A 22,070-nucleotide genomic window follows, 5' to 3' on the forward strand; every position below is an offset into this window, starting at 1 on the left:
CGATTTTACTGACAAGTCGCGACTGAAAGTCGCAAGTAGCATCTAAAAAGTGCAGTTAACAGTGCCATCTGTTGGCCAAAGTTCGTACTACGCTATTTGCTATCGAGTCAAACTGCGATTTCTGTGACAAATCGCAACAAGAAGTAACAAGCAGCAACTAAAAAGCGCAGTTAACGTTCTTTTCCTAGTGCCATCTGTTGACCGACGTACGTACTTCGTTATGAGAGCCTTGTTCTGTGTGTGCAAATGAAGGGCTTATTTCAATAGTGGTACAAGTACATTTTTGTTAATTTTGAGATACAGAGTCCTAAAGTTAAATGAGCGCTGAAAAATCTGCAATTGGGATACCAGAAATATTCAAGCATATGGATTCTTGCTAGAGATGAACCTTTCTTTCTGATTGTTTGGATCATTAATTTCAGAAGCTTTACAGACAGAAAAGTGCAAAAAAAAAAAGGTTCAAATGGCTCTGAGCACTATGCGACTTAACTTCTGAGGTCATCAGTCGCCTAGAACTAGTTAAACCTAACTAACCTAAGGACATCACACACATCCATACCCTAGGCAGGATTCGAACCTGCGACCGTAGCTGTCGCTCGGTTCCAGACTGTAGCATCTAGAACCGCACGACCACTGGCAGAAAAGTGCAGGTAATGGACTTGTACCACTATTGAAATAAGCCCTTCATATTATATGACGACATGCACATTCAGCACCAGTTATGGTTGGTCAAACACAGCTGTGACTCTGAATGTATTATATTAATAAGAGGCAACATTGCCTTTTTCTCCTGAAAATATCAAGGAACCTAAGAAATGTGTTTGATTCTACTTCCAATATGACAGTTTTGGTTAATGCTCAACATGCTCACAGAACATTGCAATGTTAACACAGCACAACTCAGACATATGTATAAGTGTAATGAAAACAGTAGTATTGAGTCATACTAATGCCTTACTTTTGTGCCGACACAGTTCAAGACTCTGGAGAAATGTTTTACACATGGCGTTCTACGTGGCAACTACACACACAACAACTTTTGGGTCAACAGAAACCTCCGATCTTACTCGTCTGCTTTGACCCGTGACGTAAGCGTGTTGTGGTGTGTGACGTCATTACGGCGCGGAGTTTAGTCTTAGTGGGGTTAATTGAAGAGTATGTAGAGCCCGGGTCCACAATAGTTTCTGATGCTTTTTCTTCTTATAGGGGGTTGGGTGACAGGGGATTTAATCATTTAGTAGTGAACCACAGTCTAGAATTTAAGAATTATGATACTGGGGCTTGCACTAACACAATTGACGGGATGTGGGGGGCGGTTAAGTCAGTTCTTGGGAGGGGGAAGAGGCGCTCTTCCAACCTTCAGTCTCATTTAGATGAGTACTGTTGGTGGAAGAGTGTCCCAGAGGCCTATTGCATTTTTCGGGGTTTTTTAAGGGCTGTGGGTAAAATGTATAGGCCGAAAGTGGTTAGTTAGGGTGCATTTGTGTGTGATTGTGGTGGGAAATCTAGTTTGTGGGGCTGGAACTTTTTTGAGGTAAGTTCCGTTTTTTTTTTTGTTTTTGATGTGTGTTTTGTGTCAACAGAAACATCCGATCTCACGCATCGGCTTTGACCCGTGACGTTAGGGACCTACACATTGATCTGTAGCGTAGCCCTGAATACGAGGTTAGGTTGGGAGGTTTTTTTTTTGGCGGGGGGGGGGGGGGGGTCAGGGAGGGGGGGGGCGCAGCCCCCCCCGCCTGGCCTCGAGTACCACTTGTTTATTATTATCTTTGTTCGATCGTAATTTATGTGATTGGGAGCTGTTGTAGATGTATGTAGGTGTAAGGGAAGTGTTGGTTTTTTAGGTTGGTGTTGGGGGATGTGATTGGTAGGTTCTGTTGAGCTATATAGGTCAACGGAAGTGTTCGATCGTAATTTATGTGATTGGGAGCTGTTGTAGATGTATGTAGGTGTAAGGGAAGTGTTCGTTTTTTTTTTTTTTTTTGTATTGGAGGATGTGATCGGTAGGTTCTGTTGAGCTACATAGGTCAAGGGAAGTGTCCGATTCTGGATAGGAATGTGTTTTTTGGTATTTGGTCAGTTTTGTGATGTTGATTTATTTCGTTGTTTTGCGTGGTTTTGTGTGGCGGTCGGTGGCTACATTTGTGTATATTTAGTTTGTCCCCACCCAAAAACCCCCAATTTCCCACGCTTGTCCCGTTAGAGTCATTAGGCTTTTTGTGAAACTTGTGTATTTCAGTGTTTATAATACGTATGCGATGTTTTTATATCCGCCATATTGGAATTGTCGTTTATAGTCGTTTCCGCTACATTTGTGACGTCATGGGTCAAAGCCGACAGGTAAGATCGGACGCTTCTGTATTTCCCAACTTTTTGCCAACACTACTACCACCTGCATAAGTAAGCTTTTCCTGTGTTACTTTCAAGTAATGCACTTAAACTATTCCTGATTTAACTGGAAGATCTGTACTTCCCACTTTCATATCAACAGCCTCAAAATGCATATTCTAGACGTCGGCGTATGCTACAGGTCAGTGTCACACCAAGATTGTGGAGAAAGGGGGGGGGGGGCGGCATTTCACTCTCCAACAAGTGTTTACCAATAAATAACTGGCGGGAAATTTACGGGTATAGGACGGCTTAATTATGTATTCAACATTTTCATTCCTTTAAAATCGCATAACAACTTCAATAAAACATAGTTTAATCACTCATTATGAACACACATTTCATAACTGTGGCACTTTTAAACTGCAAATCCTCTAAGAGCTGTCTAGAATCTTCACGACTCTCTCTCAAGAGCCTTGATGTGGATAGATACGTACAGCAACCAGTAATCAGAGTCGGAACTGCGTCTGCAAAATCACAAGGATTCTTAAACATTTTTGATGTCACTAATTACAAGCTATGTAATTGACAGAGTAGTATTGCTAATTTTTGCTGTAATGCATGCCACTCAATGCGATATATTGCACATTTGCAAGAACGATCTCGCGTAATTAAGTTCATCGAAACACTTACAAACTAACCTCTCGTCTGACGAAGACAGCCTAAAGACATAGTGGTAATTTCTCCAAATCTGTTGACAATGATATTTTGAGTCATCACTGAGTGACTGATATGTACTTCGGGTACCTGAGAACATAATGATATGTTAGCATTCATTTTCTAAACACGAACGATTACGGTACTGTATGGCTACTTACATATTAATTACACTACTAATATTTTCACAGTTGTTTCTTTAATACAAAATTAAAGCCAACGGAAGAACAAACGTAAAACATGCTTACAGTTTTGTTGAAATGCAATTTTCTGTATGGACAAATGTAACTTTTTCATACGGCGCTAAGTCGCAGAAATCGCAGGGGTCGCAGAAATTGCAGAAGTAGAATAAATCACGGAAGTAGCAGAAATAGCAGTGGTAGAGGGCGGATTCCTTAACTGCGACAAATCACAGTTAAGAAAAACAGAAAAGTAGCATTCACAGAAATCACTGATATCGGAAAATCGCAGTTTAGCCCATCACTATGCCCGACTGTTCGTACATTATCAAATTTCTTTGTCAAAGATTTAATCAAAGATGTGATCAAAAATTTCCGTAAAATATATTTGACAAAGATCTTTGACGTAGCGCTAGAAGGTGTATTACATTGTCATCATATTTTTCGTCAAAGTTCAAGATGGCTGACAACAACAACTTGTTATTAACCGCAGCAGTTGCATGTCCCACAATTGCACTATGTGCACATGCGGAAGAGAAGCGGGGGAAAAAAAGGAAACGTACCTGGGTGAAGCCGTGGGTTTTACGACGACATGATAGAAGTATTCAATAAAAACTTGTTACGTGAGCTTATAGTGGAGGACGTCAAGTCGTACATCAATTACATAAGAATGGATGAGCATACATTTCTGTATGTGCTCAGTGAAGTGAATTCTCATAACACAAAGCACAATATTCACATTAGAACTGCTACATCTGCAGAAGACAGGCTCAGTGTAACACTCCGATTCCTTGCTACAGGAGAGGATTAGGTTAGGTTAGGTCAGGTCTGGATCTTCTTAATCTATTTTTGTATTCAGGGTGCCTCACGTCGTAAAGTGCCTCTTCAACTTCATACATCTCTACTAATTTTATAGTTGTCGGCACACACCAATTGTATTTACCGGCAATGTTTATAAAAACACTACAGAGGACAAAACGCTGCAGCGATGTTAGCAGTCCATGTGGTAACATGTCACATTCCAGTGAACAGAAGACAAGCGACTTCTTTGATCAAATCTACAGCGAGGCCCTAGCTTTGATCAAACATTGGACGACATTTGACAAAGTTCCCTATTACACCATCAAATGTCTTTGACAAAGATATTTGACAAAGATAGTGTAATACCGGCCTGTATCTATACCTCAGATGGAGCAACCACAAACATCTTCATTGTAACAGCGATTAAATTTCGGGTTTTAATACTAATCTTTAATTATAATTCTTTACAGACGAATGGAAAAACTGGTAGAAGCCGACCCCGGGGAAGATCAGTTTGGATTCCGTAGAAATATGGGAACACGTGAGGCAATAGTGACCATACGAGTTCTTTTAGAAGCTGGATTAAGAAACGGCAAACCTACGTTTCTAGCATTTGTAGACTTAGAGAAAGCTTTTGACAATGTTGCCTGGAATAGTCTCTTTCAAATTCTGAAGGTGGCAGGTGTAAAATACAGGGAGCGAAAGGCTATTTACAATTTGTACAGAAACCAGATGGCAGTTATAAGAGTCGAGGGACATGAAAGGGAAGCAGTGGTTAGGAAGGGAGTGAGACAGGGTTGTAGCCTCTCCCCGATGTTGCTCAATCTGTATATTGAGCAAGCAGTAAAAGAAACAAAAGAAAAATTCGGAGTAGGTTTTAAAATCCATGGAGAAAAAATAAAAACTTTAAGGTTCGCCGATGACATTGTAATTCTGTCAAAGACAGCAAAGGACTTCGAAGAGCAGTTGAACGGAATGGACAGTGTCTTGAAAGGAGGATATAAGATGAACATCAACAAAAGCAAAACGAGGATAATGGAATGTAGTCGAATTAAGTCGGGTGATGCTGAGGAAATTAGTTTAGGAAATGAGACACTTAAAGTAGTAAAAGAGTTTTGCCATTTGGGGAGCAAAATAACTGATGATGGTCGAAGTAGAGAGGATATAAAATGTAGACTGGCAATGGCAAGGAAAGCATTTCTGAAGAAGAGAAATTTGTTAACATCAAGTATAGATTTAAGTGTCAGGAAGTGGTTTCTGAAAGTATTTGTACGGAGTGTAGCCATGTATGGAAGTGAAACGTGGACGATAAATAGTTTGGACAAGAAGAGAATAGAAGCTTTCGAAAAGTGGTGCTACAGAAGAATGCTGAAGATTAGATGGATAGATCACATAACTAATGAGGAGGTACTGAATAGAATTGGGGAGAAGAGGAGCTTGTGGCACAACTTGACTAGAAGAAGGGATCGGTTGGTAGGACATGTTCTGAGGCATCAAGGGATCACCACAGTGGAGGGTAAAAATCGTAGAGGGATAGAGTAGCATGGAGAGCTGCATCAAACCAGCCTCAGGACTGAAGGCCACAACAATACTAATCATTAATGTTAACTTCTTGCTCAGTCGACCACTCTGCATTTTTTGCTGCGTTACCGAAGAGAAGATAGTTAATAACGTCTTTGGATGTTAGTTATTATTTACTAATACACACGTAATTATGGAAATCACTTTAGTTTTTTATTAACAACATTCAATAATATATAATGATAATGAACAATTGCATTTTGTACAGAGGAAAAGAATAGTTACCCTAAAATTGTTCTTAGCAATTACGGCAACTAAAATGTCCATGATTTTTATAGTTAATACTGAGCGCTACTTTTTCTCGCGCGCACGGTTCCTCACATATTCTTAATCCGTGACCTTATGGCGAAAGTGTGTCCCATATAAATTAACTATAGTCAATTTTCTTGCAGTTTAACAGATGTGCCCTGACTCCTTCCGTAGCATATCACACTGAAATGCTCACTATATCGCACTTCACAGCTACGTAGACTTACTCAGGGCAGTAAACAAGAAAAGAGAACTAACAATACCCGCGCATGGTTTATATAGTAGAATTTAGAAACAAAATCAGCCGTCCTAAACCCTCTTTCATTTCCCTGAAGCGCTACTTTGCTGCGGTGGTTATTCTTATGAGAGATTATATATCGATAATTTTAATTAAAACTTTTTAAGAGCTATTAATTATTTTCGATATTATCGATCACCTCTCCTCTATATGAGAATGAGCATGATAATATTGTTCTTAATTAACCGAGCGGTTGATATCCAACATCTCCTCAGCGTTCATCGTTGATGCGATATCTTGACAAATATGTATCAATGCCAGTCCGTTAAAACAATCATCCTGCTGTGAAGATAAGTCTTCAGGTTGAGATATATTTCTGCACAATGCTGGTTGTGAGAGTAAATGTACGCAACAACTTACAGAAGACTATTATTCGGCAGTGCTGTCGCTCTTTAATAGGCCTCTACTGGAGACTTCCGTCGTATTTCGTTTATTTGTTTCCAAATTTTTAGCTCTCTCTACGAAGCTACAAAACAAGGTATTTCATTTTTGTATGCTTTACCAATTTGCAAAACATGCTCTACCAGGTGTAAATCACACACGGTATTCTAGTGACGATCTGGTAATGCAAATCTAGAAAAATTAAAACCTTATATAAAGTTAATTGTGTGGTCGAGCAACACCCACACCTCGCTCTTACTAGATGATTGTTGCTGCACGGAATAATTTACCACTTTGCAAAACATGCTTTATCAGTAAAGTTCAGTTACAGCAATTTTTGTAGCTATTTGATTCTTTGTAGCTGAGATGTTGGGACTCAAATTCCATTTAACAAATTATCCAGAAAAGATATGAACTCTGACATACGGTAATACCACAATCTAAGAGCGAAAGCTAACTAGTGCGGCCACGGCCACGACTAACGGCTGGCCGTGTCCGCAGCTACTGCGACCATGACTGCGGCTCGCCGGCACGGCCGGCAGTCGACTGGGCGCACGTCAGTGGCACGATGGACGTCACGGAGATAGCTACGGCTGTGTGCCTCTGTAATCGTGAGAAAAAAACGAAAGAAGAAGCGATATTGAGAACATCCTATGTTGCAATCCCTCTCTACAAACGGAATGTTTGTTACCTTTTTTTTGTGAACTTCGCAAACACGAAGATAAATTCTTCAATTTCACTAGAATGCCAACAAAAACTTTTGATGAATTGTTAAAGAAAATTGGAGACAGTATAAGGGGTATAAACACAACAATGGGGCTATGCATAGGAAATGAAGAGAAACTGCTAGTTACCTTAAGGTACGTTTTATTAAAAGTTATTTTATTAAAATAAACAAGAAAAAATTTAATTTCACCTCATTTAGTAACATTGACTTCATCATTCGTGAAACAACTGAGTAAAGGTGACGTAGCACCATTGTCAATACTGCCATCATTGATGGTTTCTTGTGGAGACTTCGCTATGTTGTCTTGTGAAGAAGAAGAACAAGCAGGTTGGGCAGCGTTGCTTTGCTGATATCCTTCTGCTTCACAAGGTTGCGATGTAATTTAAGGATGGCATTGTGAGAAATATACCTGATGATTGTGAAGGCTGAAAAAAGTACTATCGGTGGTGTTCATGGCTGGAAGTGGTTGGATAACTAGGGTTTCATTGAACTTCCTCGATAATACTTAAGATTCATCGTTTTACTGACAACTTCAAGTGCTGCGGTATTTTCTTACAATTGGGGATCAAAGATAACATAAAAGAGTTTGTCCTCGTCTGTCATCATTTGTGCGTCTAGTTGCTGTCTTGCATCTGCAGATTTTTGCAGCACATTGATTAATTCTCTACCAACTTCATTTTGTGGCTTCCTTTTCTTGTCTAGCACCCTAGCCCGTGTACGGTCCACTTGCTGCTTCACTTTCTTGTGAGGCCTGATTCTCAATGGTTTCAGGCGATACGCTGCTGTGCGTATGGGCGGGTGGACTGGTGATATTTAAGAATGACAGTAAATTGAAATACAAATATTGTGTGTTCCTTGCAACGGCAGAACCACTTTTACCGCTTAATCTCCTCTTCTCTCGGTTGTAGGAGTCTTTGATATTGCGCCATTTCTTCTGTAATTGCATACCTGTAATAATGAAACATTATTTTAACTACGAATAAAGTCCATTGCTTGCATGCTGAAACCGCAAGCAGTGATATGTTAACGAGTTTCCACATACCATAAGTTAATTTTTGAAAAAAATATTACAATAATTCTGCTTATTAGATTATCTTAGCAAAATGTTCCACGAAATTATGGTAAGGAAAAGGTTGCCTGAAATGTAACCTGTTTCCTAGAAGTGTGAACTGATTTAGTAATTTCTCCCTTTCAGATATCTAGCAACTGGAAATTCGTTTGTTGATCTGCATCATGCCTTTCGACTTGGAGTATCAACAATCAGATAAATTGTAAGAAGAGTATGTTCCAATCTGGATTGCCTTGAAAGACGAATGTTGGTCAGAACCTACCAAAAACAATTGGTTGCAAATAGCAAAATATTTTGAAACTAAGGCCAATTTCCCAAACTGTCTCGGTGCTGTTGTTGGAAAGCATGTGAGGCTGGTGAAACCAGCAAACAGTGCATTAACTATAAGGAATATTTATCTATTGTATTAATGGCTGTTAGTGATGCAAACTACAAATTTGTCGCTGTGGATGTTGGATCGTGTGGTAAACGTGCTGACCCAACAATATTTCAACAATCAGTGTTCTATAAGCGAATACTGTCTAATAACTTGGACATTCCAGAAGACAAACAAATTTCAGAAATAAACAAAACGCTAGTACCTTATGTATTCATTGCTGATGACGCATTTTCTCAGTCGCACAGAATTCTGTGTCCATACGTTGGTCTAGGACTTGATATGAAGAAAAAAGTAATTATCGTCATTGCCGAGCAAGACGTTTCGTAGAATGGCAAATAAGTGGAGGATCTTTCACAGGCCTCTGAATGTAGACGTTGATTTCGCTATAGATATTGTAAAAGCATGTTGTATTCTACACAACTCTGTACGAAACAGAGATAGTGTACAATTTTTAGATACATTGTATTGATACCCTCGAATTCATGAGGATACTCCACAATCAATATGCAGCCATAGATCCAATTCACACTACAGAAATGTTTTTGCCGATTACTTTGCACATGAAGGCACTCCGTCATGGCAATTGGACTACATTCACTGAATTACGTGTATATGTTGTGATAATTAAATACAAATAAGTGTAAAAGAATTTACACAACATGTTTTGTTCCTGCAGTGTTGCACGTTCACTGACCCCGAACATCATGGTCACTTCCTCCCACATTCTCTTCTTCAGGTTTCAATCAGCATATTCTTCAGATGACAAGTCCCACAAAGAAGGCCTCTCCCTAATTTCTATAATAAATTTCTCCGTGTCGAAATCCATTACGAATGAGAGATTTTTGTATAAACACGCAAGAATACTGAAACGTAAAAAACCGCACAGCTGGAACGTCATCGACGGCTGGTCGCACACTGTCAACCTAGCGTGCGCGCTGCCCCATGTAACTGCACATAACATTCGCCGCAGCGGCCAGCTGGCCGGAGGCTGGTCGCAAGACACGACACTGGCCGCACTTGCGGCCAGTGTTGCCAATTTAGCGACTTTGTCGCTATAAATGGCGACTTTTGCCTTCGTCTTAGCGACAAAAATTATTTAGCGACTTATCTGGCGAATTTTGGAGTACTGACGACTTTTGGAGTACAAATCAAAACTATTTTGGGCCAGTATTTTCATTAACAAAACTAAGATTGTAACTATAGAATGGGCACTACACTGACTTTGTTCAAGATTTACTAAGTTAAATTAAGTTCTTAGCAGACCATGTAACATTGTTCAGCATTTAGTAAACCTGAATGTGGGAATTGCCTACAGAGTAAGAAAACTTTGACTATAGAAAAATTCATTATTCATTACCCGCTAGCCTGTTATCGTCGATAGCATATCGATCTATAATTCAACTTTTGAACTCCCTTTATTTTTCGAATTGACAAAAAACATATGTAATATTAAGTATAATAAAATACATTTGTGTCCAGCAACCTCTAATTTTTCGAAATGTTAACTCGCAGTCAAATTATTACCACATGCAGTGTGGTAACGCAAGAACAACTCGGTGGGGGTATCTCAGACATTATTATGTTTTAAACAATGTACAACAAAACTGATATTGAGATACCGAGTGAGTAGATTGTTTCATGACATCTAGTTTGCCTGAGTTTTAATGTACACTCCTGGAAATGGAAAAAAGAACACATTGACACCGGTGTGTCAGACCCACCATACTTGCTCCGGACACTGCGAGAGGGCTGTACAAGCAATGACCACACGCACGGCACAGCGGACACACCAGGAACCGCGGTGTTGGCCGTCGAATGGCACTAGCTGCGCAGCATTTGTGCACCGCCGCCGTCAGTGTCAGCCAGTTTGCCGTGGCATACGGAGCTCCATCGCAGTCTTTAACACTGGTAGCATGCCGCGACAGCGTGGACGTGTACCGTATGTGCAGTTGACGGACTTTGAGCGAGGGCGTATAGTGGGCATGCGGGAGGCCGGGTGGACGTACCGCCGAATTGCTCAACACGTGGGGCGTGAGCTCTCCACAGTACATCGATGTTGTCGCCAGTGGTCGGCGGAAGGTGCACGTGCCCGTCGACCTGGGACCGGACCGCAGCGACGCACGGATGCACGCCAAGACCGTAGGATCCTACGCAGTGCCGTAGGGGACCGCACCGCCACTTCCCAGCAAATTAGGGACACTGTTGCTCCTGGGGTATCGGCGAGGACCATTCGCAACCATCTCCATGAAGCTGGGCTACGGTCCCGCACACCGATAGGCCGTCTTCCGCTCACGCCCCAACATCGTGCAGCCCGCCTCCAGTGGTGTCGCGACAGGCGTGAATGGAGGGACGAATGGAGACGTGTCGTCTTCAGCGATGAGAGTCGCTTCTGCCTTGGTGCCAATGATGGTCGTATGCGTGTTTGGCGCCGTGCAGGTGAGCGCCACAATCAGGACTGCATACGACCGAGGCACACAGGGCCAACACCCGGCATCATGGTGTGGGGAGCGATCTCCTACACTGGCCGTACACCACTGGTGATCGTCGAGGGGACACTGAATAGTGCACGGTACATCCAAACCGTCATCGAACCCATCGTTCTACCATTCCTAGACCGGCAAGGGAACTTGCTGTTCCAACAGGACAATGCACGTCCGCATGTATCCTGTGCCACCCAACGTGCTCTAGAAGGTGTAAGTCAACTACCCTGGCCAGCAAGATCTCCGGATCTGTCCCCCATTGAGCATGTTTGGGACTGGGTGAAGCGTCGTCTCACGCGGTCTGCACGTCCAGCACGAACGCTGGTCCAACTGAGGCGCCAGGTGGAAATGGCATGGCAAGCCGTTCCACAGGACTACATCCAGCATCTCTACGATCGTCTCCATGGGAGAATAGCAGCCTGCATTGCTGCGAAAGGTGGATATACACTGTACTAGTGCCGACATTGTGCATGCTCTGTTGCCTGTGTCTATGTGCCTGTGGTTCTGTCAGTGTGATCATGTGATGTATCTGACCCCAGGAATGTGTCAATAAAGTTTCCCCTTCCTGGGACAATGAATTCACGGTGTTCTTATTTCAATTTCCAGGAGTGTATTTTCAGTGACTATAAATTGGTGAAACTTATGTTGTGGTGGATTACAAAATGGATTTACCGCAGAAGAAGAAGCAGTACGCTCAAAAATATCGGGATGCGTGGGAAGCAGGACCTGAATTCGTTGGAGACTTATCCAAGGCAAGATGTCAAGTATGTGCAACAGAGTATTATGCTAAATTGTGTGATATTAGAAAGCATTCGAAAACTATTAAGCGTAGACCAAAAACTGATTTTAAAAAAACACAAACCACATTACCTGTGAAACTTGTTCCGAAAACTACAGTTAGAATAGCAAGCAGAGCAGAAGGCGCCCTTTATTTACTGCTGAACATGTTCTATTTTAGCTGTAAATCATTTAGGAATACTGTGCCAGAAGGTGTTTTCAGGTGATGAGGGCGCTAAAAACATGCAATTACATCGTACAAAGTGCACTAACATTATAACTGAAGTTTTGGCTCCATATTTTACACAATCATTGGTTGAAGATATAGGTAACCAAAAGTACAGTGTACTAATAGATGAATCCACATATGTATCAATATCTAAAATGCTAGGTATCATTATACGGTACTATAGTGTAAACAACCAAACCATTAGTCCAGCATTACTCAAACTCGCTGTAGTAGAAACTGCAGATGCAAGAAATCTGGCTGCTGTTCTTGTGAATTCTTTGAAAGATCTCAAACTTCCAATCGCAAATATGGTAGGAATTGGCACAGATAATGCTTCTGCAATGGTTGGAATAAACAATGAGCTTTTCGAACAACTCGAGAGAGAATATGGTTTCAAGCATTTGGTATTGATCCATTGCAGTTGTCACTCCCTTCAGCTTGCAGTTTTGCATGCCTCAGTGAATACCATACCTAGAAACATAGAGTTTCTTGTATGGGAAACCTACAATTGGTTCTCCATTTCACCCAAAATACAAGAGGAATATAAAAATGTTTATGAGACAATAAATTGTGGAAAACAGTCACTAAAAATTTGGAAGGTCTGTGCAACACGTTGGCTTTCAATTGAACCAGCAATATGAAGAATTCTGGAGAAGTGGGAAGAACTAAAGCTACATTTTTCACTTGCCATGGTTCAAGACAATTGTTACACTACCGACCTTTTGTACAAGATGTATTGTGACGACTCAAATCATCTTTACATGTTCTACCTTAAACATGCTTTAAAGGACGTACAAATAGCAATAGAAGCTTTTGAAGGAGAATACAATGACCCCATTAAATTACTAGATACACTTGTATTTCTTATGCAGTCACTCTGACAAAACATAGTTTTTCCAACTGTTGATTTGTTGACAACACCAGTTCCAAGCGAAAGTATGTACACAAACCCGAACCTTGGCTTTATGTTTAAACAGAAATTGTCTGAGTCAAGTTTGTCTTAAGAAAATAAAGTTTATTTGAAGAAGAGATGCATTCAGTTTAGTCTGAAACTCATAAAAGAAATTCAACACAGACTGCCAAGTAACGTTACGATCCTGAAAAAAAATGTCAATGCTGAATGTTGAAGAAACGCTAAAAATGAATAAAAATAATGCTGTAGCGGATGTAGCCAAAGAATTGGGTTTTAGTGGCGATTTCATAGACGGTATGCTGCAATAATGGCATAATATCAACTTCGTTATGTGGAATAACACTACTAACACTGTTCGATTTTGGAGTGAGGTTTTGCAGTATAAAAATGCCGCAGGGGAGAATCCTTTTTCTTCAATTTCACAGCTAACAATGACTGCTCTATGCCTACCACATTCCAATGCAGAAGTGGAAAGAATATTCAGTTCTATGAACATTATAAAAGCTAAACAACATAACAGATTATCATTAAAGACAATTAATACTTTGATCATATTGAGAGACCAGCTGAAGAAACAAAATAAATATTGTGCATCTTTTGACATACCGTCAGACGTATTGGAGCTTATTGGAACGAACAAAAGTTATTCTTTTGTGACAAAACCAGTCGAACTGCATCATCATCTTTTGAGCGACGTTCAACCCTCTACATCAACTACATTTCTGTCAGAGCATGAAAGAGAAGAGTTATTCGATCTTCTGTGTGACGACGATGAATAGCTCACATACCGGTATGTATATATTTTGTAACCTAATTTGAGTTCTTGCTTTCTTTTGTTACAACTATAGTTGTATATTTCTAGTATATTTGACTGCTGTGATTGAAATAACAATTTATGTGTTGCGTCAATTATGATAACACGTTTAATTGAACGTTAGCGTATTTTATATGTATGTTGTTGCAAGCGATGCGTCATTTAATTATGACAATATAGCAATTACATGTGAGAATTTTTATTAATATTTTATTACCCCGTCCCCTCCCTACTGGCTTATTGCACCATTCACAGCACGAAATTTTCAGTACACCCCTGGTAAAATCAGTTTTAGCGACTTTGTACCGACTTTTGATATTGAATCTAGCGACTCGGGTTTTTTAGAGTTGGCAACACTGCTTACGGCAGGCCGCAGTCGATCGTGTGGTCTTCACACGATAGAGAATGCATTTGTTTTGTTTCGCTGACACATTTGGACCTAATGAAACCATTTTATGTCATATTTCTCCGGTATGAGTTACTAATATTTCTTCATATGCTCTTGACAATTTCATTTAAAATGCCACGAAATGTAGGTTTCTTAAAGCCAAGTGATCAAGCAGAACCCATTTTCTTGGTTTTGCTGAGGCATCTGAACCTGTTCCAAGCTTTCTTTCTCGTTTATTTCTCTGATACGAGTCCCGAATATTCCTCCATCTGTTTTGCACATTTCACCTAAAATTCCAATGAAAGATAAGTTTATTAACAATAACCGCACGGTAGCGTCATTGCATTGTTTCAAGTTCTTGACAACAAGATAGGGTTACACCTTAAACATTTCTAGAATTTTGATTCTGAACGTCTACAGTATACATTGGCAGAAATGTGGAAGAAATAATGTCCGTGCTTGTTCACAAAATTTCCCCAAATTATACTTGTCAGTTTCTCCCATGCAGAAACTTTTGGAACAAGCTAAGGCAACTTTCATAGCTGACTGAATTTTTATTCCCATCCAAATGAACTTCCATATTCTTATATTCTGACAGCATACATCGTTATGGTTGACATGAACATTTAATCTTGCCAAGCTGCACTCAAAATATGACTCCAGGATTTACAAAAGACGAATTTCAATTGTGAACTGAGTCAGACCAGAAGGGCCTTGTAAAACAGTAGTGCACTTTTGGCACAAGTTTTTTGAGCACCATCTTCTACCAATGAATTGAAGTGAATATGTCAAATTACTTATTGCAGCATACTGTTTGCGCAATCTGTTGAGAAACGCCTTCCTCAAAAACGAACATCTATTGATTACAGAAAGCGGTACAACAATCTGGTGGTGGTTTTTCACAACTAGAAGGTATCATCAAGACACCAATTTACCGTTTACTTTCAAGGTGGAGGTATTGTAAAACGTAACTTTCTCGTTGTACTTTAGATTGTTCATTTTATAATGTACTTGCCGTTTTCAATTTTTATCGTCACAAAAAAGAGTAATGCGAAAATTGACCTTCAAGTTCATTTTCATCATTCTAATTCTACATCTGCATGGATTATACTGATTTTCATAACAGGCCTGAAAAATTTGCATTAATGGGAAAAAATTATATATTTCACTCACCTGCCAGTTTCAACTGTGCACCAATTTCTTCCCAAATTCTGTCTCTGAACATAGTGTCTCTATATTTAGGGTTCTTCAAATCGTAAAGGCAAGGATGTTGCGAGACCAGCTCACAGAGCATCACGTCCTGTGAGTGGCTCATTTCAGTTTTCCTTGACTGGCTCGATATCTTTCTGGCAGCCGTACGTCTTTGTGTCGTGCGACTGCCGTCGCAACACTGCTCACTGGTGCAGTGCTGCGGCAACTGTCGCAACAGTCGCGCGTCGCATCCCAAACTCGAACTGCGCATGCGCCAGCAGGCAACTTCTGACGTCACGTAGCGATCCGTCGCAGTCGCTAGTGTGCGTCGCGTCTTGGACAACGTACCTTAAGGGGAGTTGGAATGCCCTATCTCGCCAATGTTAAATTTGCTAACTTTGTGTACCTTTTTCTTTGGAACTATTATCTTCAGAACTTTGAAATTCTGGCAGAGGTTTTCAGCATATATTGTGAGCCCACTGAACTAGAACCAATGTTTTCTTTTTGTTGGTATAGTATTTATGAATTTTTTACCATTAAGCCATTTTTTATTGGAAAAAGTATAACATAAACTTCCCTAGTTCAGAGAATAAGCCAGTTCTTGTCATGATTCTAGTTCAGTGGCCTCTTTGAACTGTTTTGCAGCATTTCTGAAAATTTGAATGTTGTTGGTTGAGTGGTTTATGAGATAAAGGTACATGTAACACTAAAAATGTCAAATGCCAGAAAATGCGATTAAAGTAATTTATTATGAAAATTCACAAATACCTTTTATTCTATTATCAAAAGTGTCCAGCAGAGTAATCAGGGTCATCTTCTAGTTCTTCTTCTTCACCTAGAAGCTTTCTTCTCCTTGCTGCCCTTGCTTTTTTTGTATTAAATTCAGCTGCATACTGAGCCTTCCTTACTCGCACGCTGTCCAGAAGCTGAAGACCTCTGATGGTGTTGATACCAGGAGCAATGCCGAGCCTTGCCATGACCTTTAGCCTACCCATATGACCATCATTGAATGAAATAACAGCATCACTGACTCCCCATTTCAATGTTTTTATCCCAACAAATACATTCTTAGGTACACGAGTCCAAATGAGGTTGTTGAACGACTCGTTTTGATTCTGGGTACAACCATGAAGACATTTTCGCAGAAGATCAGGATGCCCCAAGTCTCTATATATTGGTTTAATTACTTCCATAACAGCCAATGGAATATAATTTTTATGGTGATAAGGATCCCCAGTAGCTTGAGATTTTCTATAATTGCACCATGACTGAGGACCATCTGGACAAGCAAAATGTTGAGGATTATCATCAGTTGATGATCGATGTAAATATGTGGCCCATACAGCTTGTCTCATTTCCTGCAAATTATTTGCATTATTTCTTATTGCCATACCATAGTATTGTTGTAATTCATTTATAATTTTATCTGACAGGCGACCTCTAATGGTTTTACCATCTGACAAAATTTTGTCCTTCAGATTCTGTTTCAGTTTCCTTAGACGAGTGCCCATTCGTTTCTGAACATGACCGACACATTCTAGTTTAGTTATTGTCTTATTGACATATGGCATGGATTCTGTAACACTTTTGTATGCCTTGGAGTCCCCATCTCCAAGGAATTTTGTGTAAAATACTCCCCGTTCTTTTTCTGATCTGCTAAACATTTTCACAGCAGCGGCAGCCTCCATGCCTCCACTCGTACCTTCATAATTCTTGCTACATATGTGAGCTGCTTCTATCTTACCAGATGCACAATGGTAACAATGTTTAGTGAGCACTTCATAGTCCAAAACTTTACCGCTGTCCACACTAGTAACAGTAGCAACAGCATTTTTGGATGTGTGACCCCTTTTCTGCCAGGTTCCATCAAAAGCAACAGGGATATCTGGGTTTCCTTCATTTATATATTTTGCTTCACTGGCAGCAGCTTTCATTGATAAATCTGCTACAGACTGAACAGCATCTCCTATCACTTCAGTGTAATTGTCAATTTTAGCAGGTGGAGGTGGAAGATTCATTATGGCACAAAATGTTTGAGCAGCAGTATGTCCTTTACCAATTGCTCTCATTGCATACATTAGCCTGATATTACTCTCAAACAAATTGCTACTGCATGTTTTAGAGCTCCAAAAACAGGTCTCATTTTCACAACTGGCACAAACTATAGCAATTTTGCAGGAAAGTCCTATAGATTTTGTTATGTTCATATCAAAAGAACCTCCACAAAGATTACAACACAAACATTTCTTCATAAACTCAGTAAAAACAGGAAAGTCGACTAAAACATATTGTTCATTAGAAGCTTCATCTGTAATTTCACTTGCACAGTTTGATAACTTCTTTTTTGATGCACTGGTGGGCGTGTCTCCTTCACACATCTCAGCTGTACAAACGTCAGAACTTTCACCAGCATCAACAGGTGCTGAAGCAGAATCACTTGAACAAACGTTATTTGTAAATCTATTACCGCGAAACTTTCGCTTTTTAAATAATGATGCACTCCTAGGCATCGTAGAAACTACGCACTCACCACTGAAAGTCAAAACAAGACAGATAACAAACTCCAAATGAGCGACAAACTAAACTCGAGGCTCAAAACAAACACTCACAGATCAAAAACTGAACAATAAACACAGCTAGTCGTAAAAACAATGGTACCTATGGAAGGATCAAAGATTCTACAACTGAAGAGTGAAATCCACAGCCTTCTATATGTAATGTTTTCGGAAATGCGAAGATTTAAATGTGTACAAATCACAAGATGGGTAACTTTGCTGGGCGCACATGTAATTTTGAAAAATTAAATAAAAATACTTCCAATTGGAATTTCTTAACAAATTTTGCACCATTTTAAGCAGAAAATTTCAAATTAAGTTATAAGGTTAAAAACTGAAAATGTGAATTTTTTCCATTTTCCGGCATTCCAACTCCCCTTAAGTGCGCGTTGCCCGGTGCACTCCTATGTAAAATTGGCCGCATCCGACCAGCCGCAAGTTAGGCCGTGGCCGTCCGTACTAGTGCGCTATCGCTCTAACATAACAGTCGCGACACTCTCTGCTGTAAAAGTCATTACCGTTTGACAGATGGACCGACACTAGCGCTCCAAGCAGCGAAAAAGGTGAACAACAGACGCGTCGTAAACATAATGTTTGTTTTACTTCCATTTCCTACGTAATTTACGATATAGTTGAGTTATATTCTTGCCTCCAGGGGTTTGTGTAGTATCAGAAGATATATGTTTCTAAAAATGATTCTAAAATAAGCGCAAGTATGGACAAAAACCATGAATCGAGTGGCAAGCTACAACACATTCGTGAAGAAACACTTGTGACGATGGATAGAATTGCAGCTTACCTCGTTGATATCAAAAGAATATAAACACACAGATTCACACGTAAGAAGCTCATTTATCGTTCTGTAGGCCTACTGTGTTTGTCATTGTCGCCTGTTCCCACAAGTACGACCTTCATCTTTATATTATTCTAAGTGGGACAAGCAACTGCCAGATAGTGGGTGAAATATGTTGAAAACATTATAATGAACTGAATACATTACATTTCACGCAAAACCAAATATTTGAATATTTTTCAAACAATCTGTCAGTGAACAAGGTGCCAACAAAATGATGTCATCGCACGAAGGAAGCAAGGAAAACTAAGTGACTAACAACAGAAGTAAATGAAATTCATACCAAACATTACTTTTTTTAAAAAGACACGAATAACTGCACTTAATGTAACTAACCACTTCATCGTCAAAGCAGGTCTGTGTTGACGATTCACACGAATCTGGCCCTGATACATGGAGAGCTGAACTGCCTACTTCTGGGCCATTGGACTGTTTTACAGCTTTAGATGGATTGTCGAATCTTTGTAGCCGTTTCCTCTGCATCGTCAGTTGAGGTCGTTTATTTGGGATGCCAAACAGTGTGGGTACTGCATTTCACACGAGTTTATTACTGTCTGCGTTCATGAACTGGTTTTGTTCTAAATGTAGCGAACAAAACCTAATATAATTATACAGGTAAACTGCGTCTTTTTTCATAAGGTCTTTTCGTCTGCTGTTAACTAGCCATTTTCTGTTCCTAAAACGAAACAATCATTAATACACATGTAGTTTGCAAGTGAATCATGACGGTGCAGTTTAGCAACATGATGGTATATACCTCGCAGGATACTTATGAAACCCGAAAAAAAGAAAGCTGTTGTGTCTTCTTCCTGTTGTTGCTGCAATTTATTGCGCTACAAACGCTCCCGCTTGTAAAAACCACTGTAGAAATTAAAATAACAACCACTATGCGCTTTCACGATCGCGCGGACTCATCGTTAAGTTACTGGCCGCTTGGGGCAACAAAATCGAGGCGAAGTGTCGCGACTGTTATGTTAGACTGTGGCAATACTCTTCTACAAAGTGTGTATGAAAATTGGGCCTTTTGGTTTGACAGTTTGCTAGCCTGCAGAATGTGATTTCTGTGCCAGTCTCACCTACATTTCACTTGCATCTGTGCTAATGTCACATTGTTTGGGATGCCTTTTGTGGTTGTGTTGACAAGCTTCGTTGCTGAGAGTATTATCAGTTTCGATGGCCTGTAACGATCAAGATAAAGGGAGAGTTATTCACAAAATGTCAGGGGGATGACAAAGCTCACAATGAATCCAGACAAGTTTATAGCCAGGAGCAGTGAAAATGTAGGTGTGGCACCTTTGTCTCCTTTTATCATTTTTGCAAAATTAGAGGGAGACATGGGAAGTCATTTAAGAATGTCAAAAATCGCCTCATGTCTTTTCACCCATCTCCACACACTTTAGTATACTGTTATTTTTCTTCTTCCATGAGCAAAGGAGTTTGAGTTTCTTCTTTCAAGAGATACATTCTTCCAGCTGACTCGCAAAGAAAGGTTGCCACAGCTGAAATCTTTCCCACATTTCTTACACTAGGTCCTGTGAAGTCAGTACTGATGGCTAAGTGAAGTTTCTGTCTTGCACAATGAGTATAAAAAGCTCAAGATTGAATATTAGATATGCACACTTGAACACCTTATATATTACCATTCATATTGGCCCCTCCATGTGTTCCCAGTACAGTTAAATGCCTAGGCTCAGGTGTTCCAATTCTTGCAATATATTGCAAGCTATGTTTTCACCAGTAAGATCCACAATCTGGGCAAACTTCAAGAAATTGTCTGATTTCATTCGTATCCACATCAATACAGGGAATACAAATGGATAGCTGGTCACTAATAGAAACATCTCTAAGCTCTCGGCTGTAATAGAAGAAATCTATATCTTGATTTTGGCTACTACTTTCATATTAATCGCACACAGCTCTAAGTTAATTCATTTTGTGTTGATCTGGTAATATACGAAGACAGCATGTTTTCATATGGTCAGGTAGTATCTCATAGCCAGGATCTAGTCAGAACTTCAATAAGTTCTGAAGTTGCCTTCTCCAGGAGAACTTCCCGATTCTAAGTCACTGTCATCCCTGTGCCCTCTTAATGGATTGTTTTGCATTCCACACAGTATAATCATTTTTATAATGAGTACTTTTCTACACCAGTTCAACTATGCTCTCCTGGGATATCATTTGGTCAAAAATATCCATTGAATTTTCCCTCCATTATCATCAGGAAATTGTGAGAGGCTCCCGCATTAGCTTGGTGATATTTTGTGTTCTCATGATGTTTGAGAATGTCAACATTTTTATATAATTTCAATGGTTCTACACTAACTTTCCCAGTTTAACATCTTTGCCAATAGCTGCAATGACAAACATTTTGTATCCAGGCATTACATATTGTAGGTAACCAAAGATGCAGGAAGTGCTTTTCTTCAGCAAAAAAATAAAATTTTCTTACTTAGGCTTACATCTTTCATGATTACTCTGAAAACTTCAACAAAAAGACAAGAGGATATAAAGTGAATGTAAACAGACCATTCAATGCCATAATCAGAAATTGGTTGACAGACACCTAATTTATGTGGAAGAAAACATTTCCAAAGTTAGCCATTTCTTGACTACTCAAGTCTGAGCATTTCACCTTTTGAAATTATCTTTGACTGCAAAAACTAAAATTTATGCAAACAAAAGACCACAATGAGGTAAAACTTTAATATGGTCTGTCTGAAAAAAACTTATACCAACACACACACAGAGAGAGAGAGAGGGGGGGGGGGGAGAGGGAGAGAGGGGGGGGGGGGGAGAGGGAGAGAGGGGGGGGGGGGGAGTCATGTAAAAAAAAAAGTGTTAAGTACTAAAAGACCCATAGATTAATGTGCAATGACACTGAAAAAAGTGAAAACAATAACTGGTGTGTTGTTCATGGTAGTGACCTTAATGTAACATATTCAGAAATGCTTTATATTTTCATACAGTTGTGGTTTGCACAGTCAAATGAATCTTAATAATCAGACAACAGGATATGTAATTTCTTGTCACTGGTAATTTTAAGGTACATAAAGCTAAAGTAGTCCTTTCATATGCTTCTATCAGTCAGGTTGTCTTCCTGGACAGAATGAAGAATGCTGTAGGAAGTCCCTCCTCGAAAAGGGAGATGCAACACGAGT

The sequence above is a fragment of the Schistocerca americana genome, chromosome 3 (assembly GCF_021461395.2).
Source record: "Schistocerca americana isolate TAMUIC-IGC-003095 chromosome 3, iqSchAmer2.1, whole genome shotgun sequence".
In the NCBI taxonomy this organism is placed as follows: domain Eukaryota; kingdom Metazoa; phylum Arthropoda; class Insecta; order Orthoptera; family Acrididae; genus Schistocerca; species Schistocerca americana.